The sequence below is a fragment of the Eubalaena glacialis genome, chromosome 4 (assembly GCF_028564815.1).
Source record: "Eubalaena glacialis isolate mEubGla1 chromosome 4, mEubGla1.1.hap2.+ XY, whole genome shotgun sequence".
Taxonomy (NCBI): Eukaryota; Metazoa; Chordata; class Mammalia; order Artiodactyla; family Balaenidae; genus Eubalaena; species Eubalaena glacialis.
Window position 1 is genome coordinate 144,737,564 of NC_083719.1, and position 24,556 is coordinate 144,762,119.

Here is a 24,556-nt window from a genome sequence, read left to right on the forward strand (position 1 = left end):
GCGGCTATCAGCTCAGACCACAGAGATGGGCATGAAACACTAATGCTGCTGCTGTAGCCACCAAGATTCGTGTGTGCAAGCACAGGTCACTATCCACACCCCTGCCCTGGGAGCCTGTGCAGCCTGCCAATGCCAGGGTCCCATGATCCAGGGACAACTTACCCAGGAGAACACACGGCACGCCTCAGGCTGTTGCAACATCATGCCAGCCTCTGCCACTACAGACTCGCCCTGCATTCCAATTATAACTACCATATTCCTCCCTCCCCCAGGCATGAGTAAGCCAAAGCCCCCTAATCAGCCACTGCTTTAACACCCTCCTGTCTGAGTGGGGAACAGATGCCTGAGGGCGAGCTACATGCAGTGGTGGGGCCAAATCCAAAGCTGACCCCTGGGAGCTGTGGGAACAAAGAAGAGAAAGGGAAATTTCTCCCAGCAGCCTCAGGAGCAGCGGATTAAATCTCCACAATCAACTTGATGTACCCTGTATCTCTGGAATACCTGAATAGACAATGAATCATCCCAAAATTGAAGTGGTGGACTTTGGGAGCAACTGTAGACTTGGGGTTTACTGTCTGCGACTGACTTGTTTCTGATTTTTATGTTTATCTTAGTATAGATTTTCTGCTTGTTATCATTGGTGGATTTGTTTATTGGTTTGGTTGCTCTCTTTTTTTATCATTATTATTAATTTTTACTTTTTATTTTAATAATTTTACTTATTTATTTTCTTTCTTTTATTTCACCCTTTTCATCTGAGCCTTGTGGCTGACAGAGTCTTGGTGCCCTGGCCTGGTGTCAGGCCTGAGCCTCTGAGGTGGGAGAGCCGAGTTCAGGACATTGGACCACCAGAGACCTCCCGGCCCCACATAATATCAATCAATGAGAGCTCTCTCAGAGATCTCCATCTCAATGCTAAGACCCAGCTCCACCTAACTGCCAGCAAGCTCCAGTGCTGGATGCCCCATGCCAAACAACTACCAACACAGGTACACAACCCCACCCATTAGCAGACAGGCTGCCTAAAATCATACTAAGTTCACAGACGCACCAAAACACTCCACCAGACGTGGCCCTGCCCAAAGAAAGACAAGATCCAGCCACACCCAATTGCACACGGGCACCAGTTCCCTCCACCAGGAAGCCTACACAAGTCACTGAACCAACCTTACCCACGGGGGACAGACATCAAAAACAATAGGAAATACGAACCTACAGCCTGCAAAAAAGAGACCCCAAACACAGTAAGTTAAACAAAATGAGAAGACAGAGAAATATGTAGCAGATGAAGGAGCAAGGTAAAAACCCACCAGACCAAACAAATGAAGAGGAAACAGGCAGTCTACCTGAAAAAGAATTCAGAGTAATGATAGTAAAGATTATCCAAAATCTTGTAAATACAATGGGGAAAACACAAGAAACGTTTAACAAGGACCTAGAAGAACTAAAGAGCAAACAAACAGAGATGAACAACACAATAAATAAAATTAAAAATACTCTAGAATGAATCAATAGCAGAATAACTGAGGCAGAAGAACGGATAAGTGGCCTGGAAGATAAAATAGTGGAAATAGCTACTGCAGAGCAGAATTTAAAAAAAGACTGAAAAGAACTGAGGACAGTCTCAGAGACCTCTGGGACACCATTAAACGCACCAAAGTTTGAATTATAGGGGTCCCGGAAGAAGAAGAGAAAAACAAAGGGTCTGAGAAAATATTTGAAGAGATTATAGTTGAAAACTTCCCTAACATGGTAAAGGAAATAGTCAATCAAGTCCAGGAAGCACAGAGAGTCACATACAGGATAAATCAAAGGAGAAACACACCAAGACACATATTAATCAAACTATCACAAACTAAATATAAAGAAAAAAAATAAAAAGCAACAAGGGAAAAGTAACACATAACATACAAAGGAATCCCCACAAGCTTAACAGTGGATCTTTCAGCAGAAACTCTGCAAGCCAGAAGGGAGTGGCAGGATATACTTAAAGTGATGAAAGAGGAAAACCTACAACCAAGATTACTCTACCCAGTAAGGATCTCATTCAGATTCAATGGTGAAATTAAAACATTTGCAGACAAGCAAAAGCTAAGAGAATTCAGCACCACCAAACCAGCTTTACAACAAATGCTAAAGAAACTTCTCTAGGCAGGAAACACAAGAGAAGGAAAAGACCTACAATAACAAACCCAAAACTATTAAGAAAACGGTAATAGGAACATACATATCAATAATTACCTTAAATGAAAATGGATTAAATGCTCCAACCAAAAGACACAGTTGGCTGAATGGATACAAAACAAGACATGTACATATGCTGTCTACAAGAGACCCACTTCAGACCTAGGGACACATACAGACTGAAAGTGAGGGGATGGAAAAGGATATTCCATACAAGTGGAAATCAAAAGAAAGCTGCAGTAGCAATTCTCATATCAGACAAAACAGACTTTAAAATAAAGACTATTACAAGAGACAAAGAAGGACACTACATAATGATCAAGGGATCAATCCAAGAAGAAGATATAACAATTTTAAGTATTTATGCACCCAACATAGGAGCACCTCAATGCATAAGGCAAATGCTAACAGCCATAAAAGGGGAAATCGACAGTAACACAATCATACTGGGGGACTTTAACATCCCACTTTCACCAATGGACAGATCATCCAAAATGAAAATGAGTAAGGAAACACAAGCTTTAAATGATACATTAAATGAGATGGACTTAATTGATATTTATAGGACATTCCACCCCAAAACAACAGAATACACTTTCTTCTCAAGTGCTCATGGAACATTCTCCAGGATAGATCATATCTTGGGTCACAAATCAAGCCTTGGTAAATTTAAGAAAATTGAAATCATATCAAGTATCTTTTCCGACCACAACCCTATGAGACTAGATATCAATTACAGGAAAAAAATTGTAAAAAATAAAAACACATGGAGGCTAAACAATACACTACTAAATAACCAAGAGATCACTGAAGAAATCAAAGAAGAAATAAAAAAATACCTAGAAACAAATGACAATGAAAACACGATGGCCCAAAACCTACGGGATGAAGCAAAAGCAGTTCTAAGAGGGAAGTTTATAGTAATACAATCGTATTCAAGAAACAAGAATATCTCAAACAAACAAACCTTACACATAAAGCAATTAGAGAAAGAAGCACAAAAACCCCACAAAATTTAGCAAAAGAAAGAAATCATAAAGATCAGATCAGGAATAAATGAAAAAGAAATGAAGGAAACAATAGCAAAAATCAATAAAACTAAAAGCTGGTTCTTTGAGAAGATAAACAAATTTGATAAACCACTAGCCAGACTTATCAAGAAAAAAAGGGAGAAGACTCAAATCAATAGAATTAGAAATGAAAAAGGAGAAGTAACAACTGACACTGCAGAAATACAAAGGATCATGAGAGATTACTACAAGCAACTATATACCAACAAAAGGGACAACCTGGAAAAAATGGACATATTCTTAGAAAAGCACAACCTTCCAAGACTGAACCAGGAAGAAATAGAAAATATAAACAGACCAATCACAAGTAATGAAATTGAAACTGTGATTAAAAATCTTCCAAAAAACAAAAGCCCAAGACCAGATGGCTTCACAGGCGAATTCTATCAAACATTTAGAGAAGAGCTAACACCTATCCTTCTCAAACTCTTCCAAAATATAGCAGAGGGAGGAATACGCCCAAACTCATTCTATGAGGCCACCATCACCCTGACACCAAAACCAGACAAAGATGTCAAAAAAAAGAGAAAAGTACAGGCCAATACCTCTGACGAACATAGATGCAAAAATCCTCAACAAAATACTAGCAATCAGAATCCAACAGCACATTAAAAGGATCATACACCATGATCAAGTGGGGTTTATCCCAGGAATGCAAGGATTCTTCAATATACGCAAAACAAGCAATGTGATACACCATATTAACAAATTGAAGGATAAAAACCATATGATCATCTCAATAGATGCAGAAAAAGCTTTCAACAAAATTCAACACCCATTTATGATAAAAACTCTCCAGAAAGTAGGCATAGAGGGAGCTTACCTCAACACAATAAAGGCTACATATGACAAACCCACAGCCAACATCGTTCTCAATGGTGAAAAACTGAAACCATTTCCTCTAAGATCAGGAACAAGACAAGGTTACCCACTCTCACCACTACTACTCAAGATAGTTTTGGAAGATTTAGCCACAGCAATCAGAGAAGAAAAAGAAATAAAAGGAATCCAAAGCAGAAAAGAAGAAGTAAAGCTGTCACTGTTTGCTGATGACATACTATACATAGAGAATCTTAAAGATGCTACCAGAAAACTACTAGAGCTAATCAATGAATTTGGTAAAGTAGCAGGATACAAAATTAATGCACAGAAATCTCTTGCATTCCTATACACTAATGATGAAAAATCAGAAAGAGAAATTAAGGAAACAGTCCCTTTTACCATTGCAACAAAAAGAAAAAAATACCTAGGAATAAACCTACCTAGGAAGACAAAAGACCTGTATGTGGAAAACTATAAGACACTGCTGAAAGAAATTAAAGATGATACAAACAGATGGAGAGATATACCATGTTCTTGGATTGGAAGAATCAACATTGTGAAAATGACTATACTACCCAGAGCAATCTACAGATTCAATGCAATCCCTATCAAACTACCAATGGCACTTTTCACAGAAGTAGAACAAAAATTTCACAATTTGTATGGAAACACAAAAGACCCCAAGTGGCCAAAGCAATCTTGAGAAAAATAAACAGAGCTGGAGGAATCAGGCTCCCTGACTTCAGACTATACTACAAAGCTACAGTATTCAAGACAGTATGGTACTGGCACAAAAACAGAAATATAGATCAATGGAACAGGATAGAAAGCCCAGAGATAAACCCACGCATATATGGTCACCTAATTTATGACAAAGGAGGCAAGAACATACAGTGGAGAAAAGAGAGCCTCTTCAATAAGTGGTGCTGGGAAAACTGGACAGCCACATGTAAAAGAATGAAATTAGAACACTCCCTAGCACTATACACAAAAATAAACTCAAAATGGATTAAAGACCTAAATGTAAGGTCAGACACTATCAAACTCTTAGAGGAAAACATAGGCAGAACACTCTATGACATAAATCACAGCAATATCCTTTTTGACACACCTCCTAGAGAAATGGAAATAAAAACAAAAATAAACAAATGGGACCTAATGAAACTTAAAAGCTTTTCAAAGCAAAGGAAACCATAAACAAGACGAAAAGACAACCCTCAGAGTGGGAGAAAATATGTGCAAATGAAGCAACTGACAAAGGATTAATCTCCAAAATATCCAAGCAGCCCATGCAGCTCAATATCAAAAAACCCAATAACCCAATCCAAAAATGCACAGCAGACCTAAATAGACATTTCTCCAAAGAAGATATACAGATTTGCCAACAAACACATGAAAAGATGCTCAGCATCACTAATCATTAGAGAAATGCAAATCAAAACTACAATGAGGTATCACCTCACACAGGTCAGAATGGCCATCATCAAACAATCAACAAACAATAAATGCTGGAGAGGGTGAGGAGAAAAGGGAACCCTCTTGCACTGTTGGTGGGAATGTAAATTGATACAGCCACTATGGAGAACAGTATGGAGGTTCCTTAAAAAACTAAAGATAGAACTGCCATATGACCCAGCAATCCCACTACTGGGCATATACCCTGAGAAAACATAATTCAAAAAGAGTCATGTACCCCAGTGTTCATTGCAGCTCTACTTACAATAGCCAGGACATGGAAGCAACCTAAGTGTCCATCGACAGATGAATGGATAAAGAAGATGTGGCACATATATACAATGGAATATCACTCAGCCATAAAAAGAAACAAAATTGAGTTATTTGTAGTGAGGTGGATGGACCTAGAGTCTGTCATACAGAGTGAAGTAAGTCAGAAAGAGAAAAACAAATACCATATGCTAACACATATATATGGAATTTAAAAAAAAAAATGGTTCTGATGAACCTAGGGGCAGGACAGGAATAAAGACGCTACATAGATAATGGACTTGAGGACATGGGGAGGGGGAAGGGTCAAGCTGGGATGAAGTGAGAGAGTAGCATTTACATATATACACTACCAAATGTAAAACAGGTAGCTAGTGGGAAGCAGTTGCAGAGCACAGGGAGATCAGCTCGATGCTTTGTGACCACCTAGAGGGGAGGGATAGAAAGAGTGGGAGGGAGGGAGATGCAAGAGGGAGGGGATATGGGGTTATATGTATACATATTAGTGATTCACTTTGTTATACAGCAGAAACTAACACAACATTGTAAAGCAATTATACTCCAATAAAGATGTTAAATTAAAAAATTAAAAAAATAAAATGTTAAACATACACCTACTATATGATTCAGCCATTCCAATCCTAGAAATATACCCAAGACCAAAAAAGCATATGTCCTTACAAAGACTGGCACACAAATATTCCCAGCAGCTTCATTTGAAATAGCCAAAACATAGAAACAATCCAGGTGGCCATGAACAAGTAAATGGATAAACAACTTGCGATAGATAGACCCTTAAAACTGAATGCTATGCAGCAATGAAAGAATGAACTATTGATATATGTAAAAACATGGAGGAATTTCAAAATAATGATGCTGAAGGAAGGTAGTCAGACACAAAATGGTACATACTGGATGACTCCATTTATACGAAATGCTAGAAAACACACACCTATCTCTAGGGACAGAAAGATGAGTAGTTGCCTGGGGATGGGAAAGGGGGACAAAGAGGGGGATGGGAAAGATTAAAGAGGGGAATGAAGAAGTTTGAAGCGTGATGTATATGTTCCCTGTCTTGATTGTGGTGACAGTTTCACAGTGTAAATCTGTCTAAACTTATCAAACTGTACAGTTAATGTGTGTACTTTTAGGTCAATTATACCTCAATTTTTAAAAACTGGATTCCTTTAGAATAAAAAAGACTAAAAAGCCATTTCAATGTGTGACCATTCATTGGCCCCTTCTTTTAAAAATCATATAAGATAATTGTAGGACAACTGAGGAAATTTATCTATGGATTACATAGATATATGAAATTAGGGATTTTTTTCTTAGGTATAACAACAGTACTGTAGGGAAATTTTTTTTCTCTTAGAAGATTCACCCAAAAGAATTTAGGATGAAGAGTTGATTTCTACAGATTAAATAAAAGAAAAAATACTGAGAGAGAGAGAGAAAGAGAAGAAGTAAATGTGATATAATGTTAATTGTTGAATCTAGGTTGAGGTTATATAAATGCTCATTTGACTATTTTTTTTTAAATTTTTGTATTTTTGGAATTTTTCATAATAAAAGGATTAGTACACATTATTCTCTTTCATTTCACTCTTGTCTTCAGTCAGTAAGCAATAATACTAAGTAGGAGTATTTTTTAAATATCCTCCTATGTAGCAGAAAACTATAGTCATAAAATATTCAATCATTTAACTGGTAAAAATTTATTCTCTCCTTGAGCGGCTGAGATCACTCCACAGTGACATAAGCACAGGCTGTTAATGAAGCAACTAACAATAATAATGATCATAGCAGCGAACTACCATTGGCACTAACCATGTTCTACAATATTTACATGTATTTTAACTCTCTTACCGCTCTTAATATAATTCTCTTAACAATCTGATACTGTAGATATTATTATCATCATCCCTATTTTGCAGATGAGAAAACAATGCAAAGAAGATTAACCAGCTCACCTCGAGTTACACAGGGCAACTGGAGGAGTGGGTACTCAAGACCAGCAGTCTAAGCCTACAGCTTGTGCTGTCAAGTCTGAGGTCACAAATTCCAATGCCGCTGAAGTCCAAGCCAAGTGGGAATCACCAGGTAGGGGCTGTAACAAATTGGTGTGTGTGCTCCCTGCTTCTTGGCCGATATTGCCACATGGACTTTTGTAGCCTCATGTATTTTGTTTGGATTTTTCAAGAAAAGCCAGAAATACGGATTTTTAGGTGAAATGTCCTGGTTGCTTTTGTTTATTTGTTTACACTGGTGGCCTATTTCTTTTTTTAAAAACAGTGCTGCTAAGAAAGCAAAAATTTGAAAAGAATTAATGTGGCCCATAGCTGCCAGTTTGCAATCTATGGCAAATCAATTAAAGCCCCTTGGCGCTGCTGCATTAAGAAATAATTAAGAATTTCCAAAAAATTCCTTTCGAGGATCCACGATCCAAGCTGTTAGTTCACAAACCGTCCCTCATGCACGGAGGGCACAGAGAGACCAAAGAAAGAGGCAGATCACTCTGGATTGGTAGGTGGCTGTTAGAATAAGCAAGGGAACTTTCAGAGGAGGTTTGTCTTGAGGGTCTGCAAGGTGAGTAGATCTCCGCACCTGCCTGCCCAGATCTTAAAAGCTTTATATAGAAGCCTTAGTGGGATTCAGTCACGTACACTGTCCAGATGGTCTCAACAACACATTGCTCTCTCAAGGTTGCATCCTTGAAATGGCTCTGGCTGTGGGAACAGTGGGCAGAATGGACATTTCAAGGACGGGGCGGGAATGAGGATCCTGCAAATGCCTGGGTCCAGCTCACAGGTCAAGGAGTAGTCACATCCTCTCAATGACCTCCTCCAACACAAGCCAAGAGTTAAACTATCTACTTCCATCCACTGATCCTGTTCAATGATAATTCTGAAACTAGAAATCCTGTCATGCCAAAACACTGGATGGGTAACAGGTTTTGTGGAACGCACAGCAGTACACACAGAACCTAGGGTGTGCCTTAACTCTCCACAATTTCACCAAGTCCCTCCGTCTACAGTACACAGAGGGGACACAGAAGGGACAGCATTAACAAGAAAAGCCTTTTCTAATCTCTGCCCTTACACGACCCCACCTTATCCACTTTCCAGAAGGAAAGGCAGAAATGAAACAGATCAAAGTCTCTACTTTCTCTGCTCAGTGCCCTCAACAGACAACATAAATGTGCAGAACCATACCTTTATCCTGCCTTGTGCCTTTCCTATTCAGCACCCTGTGCAAGATCAGAGGTTTCTGGGAGCCTCACTGCCTACACGCTCTTTGCTCTGCTGTCAGTCTCATAGCACTCCTCTTTCTCCACCCACGACGGGGCTCAGCAACTCACCGATGAGCCTTCATTCAGAGCCAAAAAGAAAGGGAAAGGTGGGAGTAAAAGAACAGAACTCCTAGCATGAGTACCCCTGATATAAACCTCCATAAGCTAACCCTTTGGCATTGGCAACCCCACAGCAGTCAGTGCCAAGTAGAAATCAAGGTCATAATAACACAAATGTTTAAGCACTTACTGTGTACTAGATATTAAGTAAGGCACTCTCTGAACATCACCATCTGAGGGCCATTTCACAGATGGAGAAACTGAGTCAGAATGAATTTACCAGCCTCTGGTCAAGAGTTCACCTTTAGTAAATTCTACACCTAGGATTCAAATCCAGACCTCATGCCAGTGCCTGAGTTTCTTCCATAACCCTGTATCTCAAAGACCAAGGGTTTGTGGTGAAGAGGAGAGAAATGAGAATTAGAAAAAACTAAACTTTGAGAGCAAAGATTGATACCTCCCTATCCTCTGCCACAGCTCCCGGCCTGCTAAAAAGACTTGAGCTGTTTCTCACAGGCGTACCTAGTACCTCTGCATCAGAATCACCTAGGGAGATAATTTAAAATGCAGATTCCTGGGCCCTCCTCCAGCCCTAATAAATCTACATCTCTAAGGTAGGGACCAGCAATGTGCATTCTTAATTGCTCTTCCAAGGTGAATTTTAACCAGTTCTCCAGGTGAACCACTGGATTTGATGATTCAGAAAAGGAGCAAGGCAGAGTTTAAAAATCTTGAACAGAAATTTAAAGGCAAAAAAAAGACATTTTAAAGTCACAACACAGGAAGGAATTTTGCTGTCAGACTTATACAATTTTTAATTTTTTAAGAGAACAATTATTATCGGCAAACATCTGAAGGAAATCTGGTCCATTTATTTTACTTGTTTTGACGCCTGCAGATAATGACAAGCTGGAGGGAAAAACAGGTTTAAGGTTTGCAGCAATTAGCTAATTTGTGACTGATTATTTAAAATATAATACATGCAGCTCTGTGCTTCTCCAGAGGGGAGAGTTACAAATTACTATGGTTGTTGCTGCTGCTGCCACTGCTGGTATTATTGTTGTTTTTAAAAGATTGCAGCCTTCAGAGATGTTTGTGAATATTAATATTGTTTGAGGTTTGTCAGGTTGCCATAGCCACCTCGGTTCCCTTCTGCCAGCAGGACATAAAGCATTGGGAGTCAGAACTGCAAAGGAATCCACAGTGTAAATGCAACCTGGGAAGCCGCCTCTTTTCCTTCCCACATTTCCACACCTTGTTTGTTTTGATACATTGACCAAAACACACCTGCTTCCAGCCCGCTAGCCCTCTCATGCTTGTGTTCTCTCCAGCTCATTTACCCTCCCCCTCTCCCCTCCATTCCCCTAGTACCCCTTCACTGTGCTCTTTTAAACCCTTGGACACACATTCTCACTCAAACCCTTCTAGTAACACTTCCTCTACCTTCTCTCCTAAACTGAAACCTGGCTTTGCCCAGATAATGATACTACTGAACTCTCAAGTGTACACAGATCCTGGTGATGTCATCTTTCCTCCCCCACCCACCACTAATCCACCCCTAGTCCCATCATCCCAAAATCTCAGCGACTAGAAGTAGGTCATTATCAATCTCAGTATTTCTGCTTCCTCTGCTGATTCACCATTGCCATTCAAGGACTCCTCTCTCCTTTGAACCTCCTCTGTCTGACCATGCCACCCTTTTCTGATCTCCCTCTTTGTCTTCTAGCCTCTGGGGGACCTCCAAGCTTTCCTGTTGGCGCTGCCCCTCCCCCGCTGAGAGGCCACACATGGATTAGACCCCCAGCCACAGCCACTTGACCCCTTCTACTCCAAATCTGCGGCTTCAGCTCCATCTCGTGCTGATTTAAGTCCCACCTACAGGCCCAAAGCCAGCGCTTCCAGCACTGGGATAATTTTCCTACAACTTGACTGACATTCTCTTTGCAACTCCAAAGCATGGCAAGCAATAGGACGTGGTGCTTAGGAATACGGTGTCCGGATTAAACTCCACAGGTAAAGTCCTGGCTTTACCACTTACTACTTCCGTGGTTCAGCACAAGCTATTGAACTTTGCAGGCCTCAGCTTCCTCATCCATAAAATGATGACAATACTATCATCTATTTCATAGGGTTGTTATGAAGACTGAAAAGAAACCTCCTTAGTATAATTTAGTCTGTTTGAAGGTAAGAGAAAGCCCAACTCAGACTAGCATAAAAAACAAAAGTGTTTTATTGGCTCACTTTTCTCAAAGTCCAGAGGAAAGGTAGGCTTCAGGCTTGGATTGATTCAGTGGTTCAGCCATGGATCAAGGATCTAATTTCTTTCCCTCTGTTCTGTCTTCTAAGGTGTCAGATTCAGTTTAAGGCTGGTTCTCCCTCATGCTTATGAGAGGCTATCATTGGATTATAGGCTTCCTCATCCAAAACAAAGGAGTGAAGAAAATGATCACTTCGAAAAGCTCTCCCAGAATAGTAATGGAGAATTTTTCCAGACATTCTTAGAAAACCTCTCAGGTCCCATTGTCCAGTGTGAATAACAAGCCCATTCTGGAACCATTGCCTGGATCAGAGGAATTACTAATTGGCTCAGACCTGCTCAAATGGACCAATCACTGTAGCATAGGAGAGGGGATTACAAACCCTGGAAAATATTTATCTGCCTATAAACTGCACAGTAAGTATGAGATGGAGACGGAGAGGGGAATGGATGCTGGGGAAATGACTTAAGACCCACTGTGCACAGTCAACTCCTTAGTTAATGATGGGCAATTAGTAAACACTATGCTAATATTAGCACTTATTATTATGTCATTTTTACCTTTGATGACTACTTCTCATTCTTCTTTGTATTATCATTTATTATTTACATGATAGTCTCTCTATACTCTCCCATCCTCAAGCTTGTCAATACTTAAGGCAGTGTGCTTTCCTGAGTTTTTTTTACCCCTAACGTGGTTCACCCCAAACTCTGTACCTAGCAGAGTGAATAAAAAGAAGAGAGCTTCATGGGCTTCCCTGGTGGTGCAGTGGTTGACAGTCTGCCTGCCAATGCAGGGGACACGGGTTCGAGCCCTGGTCTGGGAAGATCCCACATGCCGCGGAGTGACTAGGCCCGTGAACCACAATTGCTGAGCCTGCGCGTCTGGAGCCTGTGCTCCGCAACAAGAGAGGCCGCGACAGTGAGATGCCCGCGCACTGCGATGAAGAGTGGCCCCCACTTGCCGCAACTAGAGAAAGCCCTAACACAGAAACGAAGACCCAACACAGCCATAAATAAATAAATAAATAATTTAAAAAAAAAAAAAGAAGAGAGCTTCAATAAATGCTGGTTGAATCATTAATCATTAGAGAAATGCAAATCAAAACTACAATGAGGTATCATCTCACACCGGTCAGAATGGCCATCATCAAAAAATCTAGAAACAATAAATGCTGGAGAGGGTGTGGAGAAAAGGGAACACTCTTGCACTGTTGGTGGGAATGTAAATTGATACAGCCACTATGGAGAACAGTATGGAGGTTCCTTAAAAAACTACAAATAGAACTACCATACGACCCAGCAATCCCACTACTGGGCATATACCCTGAGAAAACCATAATTCAGAAAGAGTCATGTACCAAAATATTCATTGCAGCTCTGTTTACAATAGCCAGGACATGGAAGCAACCTAGGTGTCCATCATCGGATGAATGGATAAAGAAGATGTGGCACATATATACAATGGAATATTACTCAGCCATAAAAAGAAATGAAATGGAGGTATTTGTAATGAGGTGGATGGAGTTAGAGTCTGTCATACAGAGTGAAGTAAGTCAGAAAGAGAAAAACAAATACAGTATGCTAACACATATATATGGAATCTAAGGGAAAAAAAAGGTCATGAAGAACCTAGTGGCAAGACGAGAATAAAGACACAGACCTACTAGAGAATGGACTTGAGGATATGGGGAGGGGGAGGGGTGAGATGTGACAGGGTGAGAGAGTGTCATGGACATATATACACTACCAAATGTAAAATAGATAGCTAGTGGGAAGCAGCCGCACAGCACAGGGAGATCAGCTCGGTGCTTTGTGACCACCTAGAGGGGTGGGATAGGGAGGGTGGGAGGGACGGAGATGCAAGAGGGAAGAGATATGGGAACATATGTATATGTATAACTGATTCACTTTGTTATAAAGCAGAAACTAACATACCATTGTAAAGCAATTATACTTCAATAAAGATGTTTAAAAAAAATAAAAAAAATAAAAAAAAAATGCTGGTTGAATACATGAATAGACTATAAAAATGGTTCTACCCAGTGACAAAGCCTCTCTGGCAGGAGTTAAAGATTATGCAATGTTCTCATGCCCTTCAGTAAAGAACAACTTAACACATTTTAAAAATATTCTTTCTTGTACAAAATAATATTACTAATCCCCCACTGATTACCCAGGCACAGACAGCGAATATGTCTTTGTTATTTTCTAACTGATCAGTGAAAGCTTATTCTTTAACACAATTACACACAATTTATTCTTTTTCAGTTTTCTTTCACAATAACTTTTGAAGTAGATGATTCCATTTGACCAGACTACATGCAGTACAAAGAATACTATGAGACACGTGATTTTTTTTTGGTCACTGTACCCTCATAATGAAAGCTAAGAAACCTTCAAATCGGTACATTTTAACTAAGAGCTATACTTCTCAAAACCACAAAATAACAGGAAAAACTCCCATATTACACAGTACGAAGTTATAAGATATTTATGTAGGAAAAGACTTCCCTGTTCAGATTATTCTTTAAAATGTCCCATTTTACATAAAATATACTTCAATTTTAAACCAACTTAGATATATGCCTTATTCTGCCTTGTTTTTTTTAGTAAATAACATCACTTCCAAAGAAGTTTATTTTAATGTTTTTAAAAACTAGGTAATATTAGCAATTCTATAATAAGGCAACTTACTAATGGGTAGCTGTAATTTTTAGATAGACATGGTAAATGGCTCAGTATGTGAGGTTTTTTTAAAAATTCTTTGTATTTCTTTTAAAGTCTGCAGGATTCCAGAATTTTATTACCTGAAAATTATCTGACTTTTAAAAAATACATTATTAAACTTGAAAACGTCTTTGAGAGAAGAAAAGTGTGTGGGAGACTATAAAACATACTGGCAGCCTGAGAGTAAAATGAGGGAAAATGTGGATTCCCTGTCTTTTAACTGAGAGGCTGTAGCAATGCAAAACCTTCACTTCTTGTCTGTGGAGACCATGCAGTGAATTTTAAGAGTGGAAATCTGATGAAAGGGTAAAACAAGAAATGTTTAGAGAATATAAACTAGTCAGACTATCTGAATTTCACAAAAAAGATAGTAATAAATTTAAAACTAATTATAGCACATGAGTCCAATCCGGGTAACACTACATATATAAAGCTATATTATACATTTGACATCTAATAATCCACGTGCACGACCTCTCACGTTTTTATTTCATGTGCCTCTTAAAATCGCCACCTTGGTTATCTCTAGCCTCAAGCTTTTCACCATCCAATACAAAGTACAGCCTCAGAAAATAATGAAACAACATGAAGGATAGTTAATGCAGTGGACAGTAGTACATCCCCGTAGAATTTGATGCCTGACGCAACTCCATGAAGTAGATATTGTTACCTGAGGCCAAGATGTTAAATAATTTTTCTCTATGCTTCTGAGTATTGGGAATCAGGTCCCAAAGCCCCTGACTGCATTGCAATGTGACATCTAACCAATAAGTCTCTTTCCCAAAGCAAAAATCCAGCAGAGAAAGTGTGCACCATTGATCTCATACATCCAACTACAAAGCCAAAATGCTGTGCAATGTAAGTTAGTCTATTACCTCTGTTGGATTTGGGGGATGAGTCACTTGGCTGAGGCTTCTGATGTTTCCTCAGTGATCAGCATGCTTGATGGAGCAGCCAAAGTTCATTCAAACCCGTACTCCCTGCAGTCTCCACTCTCGCTTTTCTGGCGACCCTAAGTATAGAAACAGTTTAGGATGCAACAAACATACTATAGAAAGAGCCCTAACCTCAGTCATGCTTACAAATGACCTCTTTGAGATGCACAATATCACTCAATATTTGAAAGAAAAAATTAAGAGAAAAATTAAATGCCTTTTTTGCCCATAAAATTTAAACAATATGAATTTTTTAAAATGTCTCACTTGTGGGTAGATAAATTGATGTACTCATGATGGATTTAAATTTTAAACATGCATACCTTTCGAGCCAGTAATTCCATTTCTATAAATGTATCCCTAGAAAAGTATTCAAAGATATATGCAAAAAATATTACAGTGTTGGGGCTTCCCTGGTGGCGCAGTGGTTAAGAATCCGCCTGCCAATGCAGGGGACACAGGTTCGAGCCCTGGTCGGGGAGGATCCTACATACCGCGGAGCAACCAAGCCCGTGCACCACAGCTGCTGAGCCTGCGCTCTAGAGCCCGTGAGCCACAACTACTGAGCCCGTGTGCCACAACTGCTGAAGCCTGCATGCCTGGAGCCCATGCTCTGCAGCAGGAGAGGCCCACCGCAATAAGAAGCCACACACCGTAGCGGAGCAACTAGATAAAGCCCGTGTGCAGCAGCGAGGACCCAACGCAGCCAAAGAAAAATATTAGTGTTGAATAAGAAAGTAGCTAAATTTATTATAGTAAATCCATGCAATGGAATACCATGAAGCCTCTAGAAAGAATGAGGTAAATCTATATATACTGATATGGAAAATATCTCAATTTTATTGCAGAGTGAGGAAAAGCAGTTTGATAACAAATCTTTAATATGATTTCTATTTGCACATTATGATCTTATTTGTGAAAAGGCTGTATATGTATTTTTTACCTTCCAGGTCAATGGTCTCCAAAATAGATGTTGATCTCACACCCCAGCAGTAAAGAAACTTTGAACAAGCATCCTCAACATATTTTTATATACTTATAAATCATATACATCACACCATTGTACTAATATATTAAAATATTAGCAAATATAAAAGTAGAAAATAAAATGGATGAAATTTAAAATACATAGAAAATCAAGCATCTAGTACTTTCTTCCCACACTCACCCAATGGGATACTGTTCCAAGTAACTCAAATAGCAGCTACCATGGTGTCTCATACACAATTATGAAATTTAATTTGTAATATCACATGAGTTATTATACCAATGAAAAAGTTTCAGGACAATGCTTTCTGTTGAAATGTCTCCTCAGATGGCCTAGAAGTATATAATTAAATTGAGAAAATAAATAATTCTTCTTCCAACTTGTTGGGGGGAGAGTGGATAATATTTAATGAGTCCTTTCTCAGTGCCAAGATTTAAAACATCTCATATTTAATGTTCCCAACAACTCTGTATGGTGGACCCTTTACAGATACAGAAAGAGGATTAAAGTGGTCCAAGATCAACTAGTTAGAAACTGGTAAGGGATAGTATCAGAATCTGGTTGGACTGATTTCAATATCTAAACACATACTCCTCTTTATTGCCTAGAAAAGAAAAACATTAGGGGTCAAAAATGTGTAAACATGGTTATAGAATCTGAGATCACAAAATACTGTAGAGTCAAAAAGATGAGAAGCAGTTTGAGAGTTGGGCCTTCTCTCCTATATCCCTGATTTCTATCGCTCTCTTTTTTTGTGTGTGTGTGTGGGATCTCAGTTCCCTGACCAGGGATTGAACCTGGGCCCTCGTCAGTGAGAGCATGGAGCCCTAAGCACTAGACTGCCAGGGAATTCCCTCTGTCACTCTCTTGCTACACAGAGTGACTCTTCTGTAGCTAAAGTGGAATAGGACCCTGCTGTATTAATCCCTGGGCACAGTAAACTCTAAGAATTTTGGTAGGAGAGGTTTAGGAAAAATTTTTTTCACAAATTTTTAAGTTATCTCTCTATATCCTATTACTTTCTTCAAATTGAAAATAAAACCCACATAGATTTTTTTTTTAACTTTAAATTGTGCATATCATTTATGTGAAAATTCTTCTTCAAAGAACTTACTCTGAGTCAGTGGTTTTCAATGGCGGAGAAATTCTGGCTCCTAGGGGACATTTGGCAATGTCTGCAGACTGTTTTGGCTGTCACAACGAGGAGTGGAGGTGCTACTGGCATCTAGTGGATAGAGGCCAGGGATGCTGCCCAGCATCCTAAAGTGCACAGGACAGTCCCCTACAACAACAACAAAAAGTTTCCTTCCCAAAATGTCAATAGTGCCAAGTTTGAGAAACTTTGCTCTAAGGAAATAATCAGTAATATGTCAAAGATGACTATCCAGATGTGTTCATTAGCACTGTTCGTGACAGTTTCATAATCTGAGACTCATTAAATTACAGTGCCTCCATTCACTGGAATGCTGTAGACATTAAAATGATGTGAAAGTTTTTAATAATATGAAGAAATGCTCATGATATTTGTCTTAAAATAATATATTTAGTATGATTAGAGCATTGTAAAAGTATACATATACTTGTGTATAGGCCTGGAAACTACTTTGAAAGAGTATCAACCAAAATATTTATACCATTTATTTTACCATTTATTTCTAAAGAGTGGTAGGGAATTCATACAAAAGATACCTCACAATTAATGTCATTAAAAATACCCATACCATTTATCATCCTGAGGAGAAGGACATTTGATATAAGCCATTATCTCAAAAGCTATACAAACTTCCTAAGTATATAAGGCTTTGTACCCTTTCTTTTCTGAATGTGTCATTGGAAGAGTTTCACTTCCTGACATCAAGTTCTTTAATGGTAGAAAAGAGGAGCGGCAGGTGTTTCTCACCAGGTGCCTCGTGATGGCAGCAGGCAGAGTTCACTGGGCATTTTTGTTCAGAGCCAAAATAGCACCTACTATTCTCATTCCTTCTCTTTAAAAGCCTTCATTGTTATTCTATGATTCAAAAGTAGAATTACTCGCTTCCACCCACACCAAAAACAGTACGGTCATGACACTCTGCAAATTCAATAAATGTTTCAAACATCATGAACACTCATCCCCAGTTGAGAATGTTTTATGAGTAAAAGGCATTATGATATTGTCTGCTATGCAGCCTTATAACTTCCATACTGGGGTTTAAACTGTTGATGTTGCTGATAAATTATCGTTATTTTAGTGACCAGTAGCCTCATGTGAAGAAGGAAGCAAAATGGCAACAAGTTCTCATAAATACCACAATGTTTATATCAATCAACAAAACTGATTAGTTTTGCTCACCAGTATAATTGAACTTCTAATCTAATTATGGATTGGAGAGAAAGGGAAGGTGGGGGTGGGGGTGGGGTGAAGTGGGGACAATTTGGCCATGCTACTTGACGTCAATATAATACAATTAGAAAATAAAAATTTTTATGGTATAGTAAAGGAAAAAAAAAAAAAAAAAAACTCCCATAAAAGAGATAGATCTCCTCTACAGAAGAATTCCAAATAATTTGAGTAGATATTGCCCCTCAAGGAGGTGGGACTTAACTCTCCATCCCTGAGTGTGAGCTATGCTTAGTGACTTGTTTCCAAAGAGTAAGAGTATGGAAGGATGAAAAAAGTAGCTTTACAGTGGTGATCCGGATAAGCACCACCTCCACCACGTGATCAAGATTAACATCACTAGTGATAAGTTATGCTGACGGTATACTCTCTTGATATGATATAATGAGAATGGCATTTCACTTCTGTGATCTTCCACAACCATATACTAATCATGAGGAAAAACTTCAAACAAACCCAAAATGAGAGACATTCTATAAAAAAGCTTGATTTCAAAACTGTTAAGGTCATCAAAAGACAAAAACAAACAAACAAACAAAACACAAGAACAGAAAGTCTGAGGAACTAGCATAGACCAAAGAAGGTTAAGGAGACATGTAATGTCTCCTGGATGATTCTGGAACAGAAAAAGGACAGTATGAAAAAACCATTAGAATTTGAATAAAGTATGGAGATTAGTTAATAGTAATGAACTAATGTTGGTTTCATTTGGTGGTAACAAATGTACCATAGTAATATAAGATGTAAATAATAGGAAAAACTCGGTGAAGGGTATTTGGGAACTCTCTGTAATATCTTTGCAACTTTTCTGTAAATCTAAAACTATTCTAAAATTAAAAGTTTATTTAAACAAAAAATAAATTTAAAAGTACCACAAAAATATCTGTCCTGTTAGAATTTTTTTTAAGTTATGGGTAAAAATGAACATTAAAACTGGAATTAATTAGATAATAAAAGAATAGTATGAACAATTTTATGCTAACAAATTTAATAACTGAGATGAAAGGAACAAATTTTCTGAAAATGACAACTTACCATGACTGAAACAAAAGAGAAAATATGAATACCCCTATTAAGTAATCAAATTCATTATTAAACACCATCCCAAACTCTAGGCCCAGATAGATGGGCCTAGATCAGTCTGTCACTGATGCAGTCTGTTGCACATTTAGGGGAAGAATAACACAAATCTCATGCTAACTCTATCATAAAATTAAAAAGGGGAAAACAATTCTTATTTTATGAAGCTGACATAATCTTAATAGCAAACCTGATAAAGATATGACAAAAAAGAAAAGCACAAATCAACATCTCTCAAAAATATGTACACAAGCATCATTTTTTTTGAAGTCAAATGTTTTAAGCAATACATAAAAAGAATAACACACCATTAGCAAGCAGGGTTATCTAAGGTATGCAAGGTTGGTTTAACATTTGAAAATCAATATACATAACTTACCATGTTCAGACTAAAAACAAAAATCCATATGATAATCTCAATAGATGAAGAATAAACATTTGACACAATGTAACACCCATTCATGATTAAAACCCTCAGTCAACTAGGAACAGAAAAGAACTCACTTCATCTGATACAGGGAATCTATGAAAAACCAATAACTGACATTACACTGTATGGTGAAATATTGGGCACTTTCTCACTAAACAAGAATAAGACAAAAATGCCAATCCTCACTACACCTATTGAATGGGGCTCCATCTATTGCAATAAGGCAAGTATTGGGTGGGCCAAAATGTTCGTTCTGTTTTTTCCATAAGATGGCTCTAGCAGCACTTAGTTGTTTTTAACTTCATTTGAAACAATTTTGTTAGATTGTATTGTGACAGCAGTCATATCAGCGTGCATTTAAAAAAAGACATCAAAATTGGTGAATTTTTGTGTAGCCATTTTAATATTGAAGATGGAAGAAAAAAAGGAACATTTTCAGTACCTTACGCCTTATTATTTCAAGAAAGGTCAAAACCAACTAAAACACACAAAAAGATTTGTGCAGTTTATGGAGAAGGTGCTGTGACTGATCGAACGTGTCAAAAGTGGTTTGCGAAGATTCGTGCTGGAGATTTGTCACTGGACGATGCTCCATGGTCAGGTAGGCCAGCTGAAGTTGATAGCCATCAAATCAAAACAATAATTGAGAACAATGAATGTTATGCCACGCTGGAGATAGCTGACATACTCAAAATATACAAATCAAGCATTGAAAATAAAGCACCAGCTTGGTTATGTGAATCGCTTTGATGTTTGGGTTCCATATAAGTTAAGCGAAAAAAACCTTCTTGACATATTTCCGCATAAGATTCTCTACTGAAATGTAATGAAAATGTTCCATTTTTAAAACAAATTGTAACGGGCGATGAAAAGTGGATACTGTACAACAACGTGGAACAGAAGAGATCCTGAGGCAAGCAAAATGAACCACCACCAACCACACTAAAGGCTGGTCTTCATCCAAAGAAGGTGATGTTGTGTATATGATGGGATTGTAAGGGAGTCTTCCATTATGATCTCCTGCCGTAAAACCAAACGATTAATTCCAACAAGTACTGCTCCCAATTAGACCAACTGAAAGCGGCACTCAACGAAAAGCATCCAGAATTAGTCGACAGAAAACACATAATCTTCCATCAGGATAACGCAAGACCGCATGTTTCCTTGATGACCTGGCAAAAACTGTTATAGCTTGGCTGGGAAGTTCTGATTCATCTGCCGTATTCACCACACATGGCACCTTCGGATTTCCAATTATTTCGGTCTTTACAAAATTCATTTAGTGGAAAAAATTTCAGTTCCCTGGAAGACTATAAAAGGCACCTGGAACAGTTCTTTGCTCAAAAAGATAAAAAGTTTTGGTAAGATGGAATTATGAAGTTGCCTGAAAAATGGCAGAAGGTAGTGGAACAAAAGGATGAATACGTTGTTCAATAAAGTTCTTGGTGGAAATGAAAAATGTGTCTTTTATTTTTACTTAAAAAAACCAAAGGCACCTTTTGGCCCACCCAATAAAAGAATTAAAAGGCATACTGATTAGAAAGGAAGAAGCAAAACTGTCTCTATTTGCAGCTGACATAATTGCTTACTTGGAAAATTTTAAGGAATCTATAAAATAGCTACTAAAGAGTAAATTTGAAAATTTTGCAGGGTATAAGAAAAATATACAAAAAAAACTTGCATTTTTACATATATGGCATTCAACAATTTAAAAAATGATTTTTAAAATTACATTTACAATAGCATCAAAAATAAATTTGGAATTAGAAAATTAGAAAATAATTAAGAGAGGGAGAGCTTAAAGATGGCGGAAGAGTAAGACGTGGACATCACCTTCCTCCCCACAAATACATCAGAAATACATCTACATGTGGAACTGCTCGTATAGAACACCTACTGAACGCTGGCAGAAGACCTCAGACCTCCCAAAAGGCAAGAAACTCCCCACGTACCTGGGTAAGGCAAAAGAAAAAAGAAAAAATAGAGACAAAAGAATAGGACGGGACCTGCACCAGTGGGAGGGAGCTGTGAAGGAGGAAAGGTTTCCACACACTAGGAAGCCCCTTCGCGGGCGGAGATTGCAGGTGGCAGAGGGGGGAAGCTTCGGAGCCACGGAGGAGAGTGCAGCCACAGGGGTGCGGAGGGCAAAGTGGAGAGATTCCCGCACAGAGGAGCGGTGCCGACCAGCACTCACCAGCCCGAGAGGCTTGTCTGCTCACCCACCGGGGCGGGTGGGGGCTGGGAGCTGAGGCTCCAGCTTCGGAGTTCGGATCCCAGGGAGAGGTCTGGGGTTGGCAGCGTGAACGCAGCCTGAAGGGGGCTAGTGCACCACAGCTAGCCAGGAGGGAGTCCGGGAAAAGTCTGGAGCTGCCGAACAAGCAAGAGACTTTTTCTTGCCTCTTTGTTACCTGTTGCACGAGGAGAGGGGATTCAGAGCGCCGCTTAAAGGAGCTCCAGAGACGGGCGCGAGCCGCAACTATTTGCGCGGACCCCAGAGACAGGCATGAGACGCTAAGGCTGCTGCTGCAGCCACCAAGAAGCCTGTGTGCAAGTACAGGTCACTATCCACACCGCCCCTCCCGGAGCCTGTGCAGCCCGCCATTGCCGGGGTCCCGTGATCCAGGGACAACTTCCGCTGGAGAACGCACGGCGCGCCTCAGGCTGCTGCAACGTTATGCCGGCCTCTGACGCCGCAGGCTCGCCCCGCATCCGTACCCCTCCCTCCCCCTGGCCTGAGTGAGCCAGAGCCCCCGAAGCAGCTGCTCCTTTAACCCCGTCCTGTCTGAGCGAAGAACAGAAGGCCTCAGGCGACCTACACGCACAGACGGGTCCAAATCCAAAGCTGAACCCCAGGAGTTGTGGGAACAAAGAAGAGAAGGGAAATCTCTCCCAGCAGCCTCAGAAGCAGCGGATAAAAGCTCCACCATCAACTTGATGTACCTGCATCTGTGGAATACGTGAATAGACAACGAATCATCCCAAATTGAGGAGGTGGACTTTGGGAGCAAAGATAAATTTTTTTACCCCCTTTTTCTCTTTTTGTGAGTGTGTATGTGTATGCTTCTGTGTGTGATTTTGCCTGTATAGCTTTGCTTTTACCATTTGTCCTAGGGTTCTGTCCATCCGTTCTTTGTTTTTTTTTGTTGTTGTTCCTTTTTAAAATTTTTTTCTTAATAATTATTTATTATTTTTATTTTAATAACTTTATCTTATTTTATTTTACTTAATTTTATTTTATTTTATTTTATCCTCTTTCTTTTTTTCTTTCTATTTTTTCTCCCTTTTATTCTGAGCCGTGTGGATGAAAGGCTCTTGGTGCTCCAGCCAGGCGTCAGGGCTGTGCCTCTGAGGTGGGAGAGCCAACTTCAGGACACTGGTCCACAAGAGACCTCCCAGCTCCACATAATACCAAATGGTGAAAATCTCCCAGAGATCTCCATCTCAATGCCAAGACCCAGCTTCACTCAACGACCAGCAAGTTACAGTGCTGGACACCCTAGGCCAAACAACTAGCAAGATGGGAACACAACCCCATCCATTAGCAGAGAGGCTGCCTAAAATCATAATAAGGCCACAGACACCCCAAAACACACCACCAGATGTGGACCTGCCCACCAGAAAGACAAGATCCAGCCTCATCCACCAGAACACAGGCACTAGTCCCCTCCACCAGGAAGCCTACACAATCCACTGAACCAACCTAAGCCACTGGGGACAGACAACAAAAACAATGGGAAGTACGAACTTGCAGCCTGTGAAAAGGAGACCCCAAATACAGTAAGTTAAGCAAAATGAGAAGACAGAAAAACACACAGCAGATGAAGGAGCAAGGTAAAAACCCACCAGACCTTACAAATGAAGAGGAAATAGGCAGTCTACCTGAAAAAGAATTCAGAATAATGAAAGTAAAGATGATCCAAAATCTGGAAATAGAATAGAGAAAATACAAGAAACGTTTAACAAGGACCTAGAAGAACTAAACAGCAAACAAACAATGATGAACAAAACAATAAATGAAATTAAAAATTCTCTAGAAGGGATCAATAGCAGAATAACTGAGGCAGAACGGACAAGTGACCTGGAAGATAAAGTAGTGGAAATAACTACTGCAGAGCAGAATAAAGAATGAAAAGAACTGAGGATGGTCTCAGAGACCTCTGGGACAACATTAAAAGCACCAACATTCGAATTATAGGGGTCCCAGAAGAAGAAGAGAAGAAGAAAGGGACTGAAAATATTTGAAGAGATTATAGTTGAAAACTTCCCTAATATGGGAAAGGAAATAGTTAATCAAGTCCAGGAAGCACAGAGATTCCCATACAGGATAAATCCAAGGAGAAACACACCAAGACACATATTAATCAAACTATCAAAAATTAAATACAAAGAAAACATATTAGAAGCAGCAAGGGAAAAACAACAAATAACACACAAGGGAATCCCCATAAGGTTAACAGCTGATCTTTCAGCAGAAACTCTGCAAGCCAGACGGGAGTGGCGGGACATATTTAAAGTGATGAAGGAGAAAAACCTACAACCAAGGTTACTCTATCCAGCAAGGATCTCATTCAGATTTGATGGAGAAATTAAAACCTTTACAGAC

General features: G+C 39.3%; 1 long non-coding RNA gene across 2 annotated transcripts in view; it reads right to left on the bottom strand.

The window, feature by feature from the left end:
• The window catches only part of LOC133090130 (uncharacterized), a 402,534-nt gene that overhangs the window by 219,823 nt on the left and 158,155 nt on the right, over window positions 1-24,556 (bottom strand). For both annotated transcript variants that reach the window (XR_009700783.1, XR_009700782.1), the window contains exon 3: window positions 15,016-15,152. This is a non-coding gene — a long non-coding RNA (uncharacterized LOC133090130). The remainder of the gene's footprint in view (window positions 1-15,015; window positions 15,153-24,556) is intronic.